We start from the raw sequence: 4,006 nt of genomic DNA, 5'->3' as shown, positions 1-4,006 counted from the left end.
AATTCTGCCAGGTGAGCAAGATGAACCTTGGTAACAAGTATTCGAAAAGAGTAACATTGGTAATTGGTAATAATTGGTAATAATTCCAGTAATATGTAATATCTTTGCTGCATAAATCTCCTATCTGTCTGAGTGGCCAGACTTTTAGTGCTCTGTAAAATTATTCAAAAGTGTAACCTGGGGCCAGAATCTGAAAGAGATTTAAGATTCACAGTGTTTGTGGGATGTGTAAGCCTAGAGTGTATATAATTTAGTAAAATCTGTTGAACATGCAGCTCTTCCTTGGGTGTTAGCCTAGCCAACAAAGCACCACTAAAGAGATTTCCCTTAGTTAGTCTCTAAGTGTGTGCAATGATTTCTCAACAGGAAGATGTTGGGAGCAAGGAGGTAGATAATGCTCAGTCGGCATAACTAAAATTATATTTTATTATGCTGAAGGTCTTCACACGAGCTTCTCAATCCATGTGTCTAAGTACCATTCTAAGCCTGTCTCCCCATGGCTGCTCACCTGTGTGATATATGGAGCTTAGGTCCAGTCTCTAGTAATAATCTCTGTAATTTTATTTATTTATTTATTTATTTATTTATTTATTTATTTATTTATTTGGTTTTTCAAGACAGGGTTTCTCTGTATAGCCCTGGCTGTCCTGGAACTCACTTTGCAGNCNANGCTGGCCTCAAACTCAGAAATCCGCCTGCCTCTGCCTCCCGAGTGCTGGGATTAAAAGCGTGCACCACCACGTCTGGCTTGTAATTTTAATTTTTTCAAGTCCTATTTTAAATGATGGTTCTTAAACTCTTTAACCTTCCTTTTATCCCACCTTCCACCAGAAGTAGTGGGAAAGAAAGGATATGAGGAAAGTGGGCCTTGTTTAAAAAGGTTTTGAGCAATTCTTGTCTGTGCTGTCTGGAAATCAGTAGTTCAGTTCACAAGTTAGCAGTAGCAGGCAGCTTTATTCACTCGCAAACACCTCATGGATACAACCAGCAGTCCAGTTCGGTAGACTGGGGATAGCAACAGCAGTGACATGATCTGGCAGAGACAGCCCGACCTCAGCCTTAGCTGGAGTCAGCAGGAGGGACAGCAAGAACACCAGAAGTGCTCAGATGTGCCTCTCTCAGGAAAGTGAAGATCAGCAAAGATGTGAGACCCACACTCACTGTACCAGCAAGCCAAACTCTGTCTCCAGTCACTCAACTGAGTCCTATTTATACCCTCCAAGCATCACGTGTCCTTCACGTGCCTTGCCTCAGCACGTGCAGCTAATCAGCCCAAATCCATGGAGTCCAACAAGTGCAACTCAACTTCACAGTGTAAGGCAGACCAATACATACATGTTGTTAGCAAAGAATCCTTTGTCATGTGTCCTTTCACGTGTTTGCTTTGGCTTAACATCCTCTCTCCTGTGTCTGCTTTAGTAAAACGAGTCTTATGGGGCAACGGGCTACATGCAGACAGCCTGGTTTCCAGGCGAGGCTAGATCTTGAACCCTGGGACCCGGTGGTGATAATTCACCTACATGGGACTGAAGGAGTTCTCTCATGTCTCCTGGACCCTGGCTCCTGTTGAAGTTACTGCCCCTACAACTCCCACAAGAAAGGCGTGGCTATCAGCCAGGTAGGAACAGCACCAAGCCTTCCCACATGCAAATAAGGTTTCCCCCAAACTCACAGTCCAAGCCAATGAGAGGTGCTTGCTGTCAAACCCTGAATCACCCCCAGAACTGTATATAAATTCATGCAGGGAATTAAAGATATGCTAGAACTATTCCTTCGTCTGAGTCTTTTGTTCCAAGAGCTGTATGTAACACTTGGGATGAGATCTTCTCTCCCGAAGAGCCACTGGAGGTCCTGCCGCACTCCTCACTGGATCACTGGATAGTCAGTTTTTTTGTCAGCCCAGCCAGACCCGACTCAGTTCAAAGCAGCTTGGAGTTACTGAGCAAGCAACCTGGAAGGAAGGCGTGGCAGAGACTTTGTCTCCCTGCCTGCACTCACTTCTCATGCTGGAACCTTCCCACCTGGCCTGGACAGAGATCTCCGTGGAAAACCTCTGGTACCCAGGCCCCCAGAGTCTGTCTTAGTCTTTCACCTGTGTCCACTTCAGGAAAACACTCCTTCCTGTGATTGCCCCAGCAAAACACCATCCAACACAACTGACTCTCCAAAGAACCAGTAAGTTTCCACTTCACCTCTCTGGTTCAAGGGTCAGAATCCCAGGACTGCCCTCTTCAGCAGCAGGGCAGATCAAGCTCCCATCTCTCCAGAGTCTCCAGCCATCCTGAAGAGGTGAAGAGAGGTTCATTGCTCTTGGTCTCTGTTTATGACAAGTGGGTGGGGGGAGTTTTCTGATAACCCCTCTGTCCCATGTGTACAAGACATTTAAGATGACTTTTACTTTGCGATTCTTTACAAAGTTCATGTGGTGTCTTTCACAGAGGTGGGTACTGTTGGCTCAGAGATTGGAGGGCCCAAGGTTTAGGGTCAAGAAGAATGGTTCTGAACCTTCCTCATGCTACATACGACCCTTTAATACAGTTCCTTATGTTGTGATGACCCCAAACCATAAGATTATTTTTGTTGGTGCTTCTTAGCTGTAATTTTGTTACTGTTAAGAATTATAATGTAAATAATATCTGATATGCAGGTTATCTGATATGTGACCCCTGTGAAAGGGTTGGTTGTTCAAGGGGTCGTGACCCACAGGCTGAGAACCACTGGTCCAGGGAGACTGAGACAAACATAATACCTGTGGGTATCAGGATTGGCCTGGCTCACTTGGGCCATTGTAAAGCACATGTGACTCACATCACTCATAAGGATGGATGCTAAGGTCTTGAAGTTTGTAATGCTCAAAGTTTTAGTGGTAAGGGGTGTGGGATAAGAAAAACACCAATTCTGGAAGATGTGGGCACAGACTGGCTCGACATACAGCAAAGGATTACTAGGTTGTAAACTGCATGCATTCCCAGCATTCCATGAGGCAGACAGATTAAACATCTCCTTCCTTTGAAGCATGCCTGTGAGTGTAACTTTCCTGACTTCTCCAGTGTTTATCTGTGTGCACAAGCGCATTCTGCCCTCTATAAGGTCCAGTCTCATCTTCCCTGCCTGCAACTTGGGGATCACGTGTGCTCCACTGCCGTGCCTGCCTGACACTGTGTCCCCTGCCACAATGGTAAGGGGCTAACCCTCTGAAACTGTAAGTAAGCCTCCAGTTAAATGCTTCCTTTTATAATTGCTTTAGCGGAAGTGTCTCTTCACAGCTATAGAACAGTAACAAGGACCAGCCCAAGATAAATAACTCACAGAGACCCATAGCAAGAGGAGTTTCCATTGGCTTGACATCTTACAGGCTTCAGTCCATAGCCAATTGTCGCCACTGCTGCTTTGAGCTGTGGTCAGGCAGCATGACACAGTAGCTAGTGCATATAGGAGCAAATTGTTTACCTCATGACCAGGAGGTAAAAGAAAAGGGTGAGGATGGCACCTCATTAGTTCTCCAAGGACAGACTAAATGGTTGATTGGCTGTTGTATAGGAAATTTCTTATCTGATCAGCTAGATTTCTACTGAAAACCAAAGCACACTACACTGCAGGCTGCATTCTACTGAGTTATGAAGTTGGTTGTCTAAAGAAGAAATCCTGGAAAGTGAACTCTGTGCCTTGTGCATTCTAAACACGTGCCCAATCACTATACCACACCCCTTTGTGCCAGTGCAATCGACTTAGGCAAAATCTGGGGATGGATAGATGGCTCAGTGGCTTAAAGCACGCAGAAGACTGGGGTTCCATTGCCCACAGCCACAGGTATAGCTCACAACTATCTGTAACTCCAGTTCCAGGGGACCCAGTGCTTGCTTCCGGCCTCTGAGAGCAGGCATGCATTGGTACACATATGTGCCAACATTAAGAAGTTAGACTAGAATAAGATCAGAACTACCGAGTGTTCATGAAATATGTTTTTTTTTTGTTTTGTTTTGTTTTTGTTGGTTTTTTTTTTTTT

The sequence above is a fragment of the Mus caroli genome, chromosome 13 (assembly GCF_900094665.2).
Source record: "Mus caroli chromosome 13, CAROLI_EIJ_v1.1, whole genome shotgun sequence".
Classification (NCBI taxonomy): Eukaryota; Metazoa; Chordata; class Mammalia; order Rodentia; family Muridae; genus Mus; species Mus caroli.
This window is presented reverse-complemented; position numbering follows the sequence as displayed.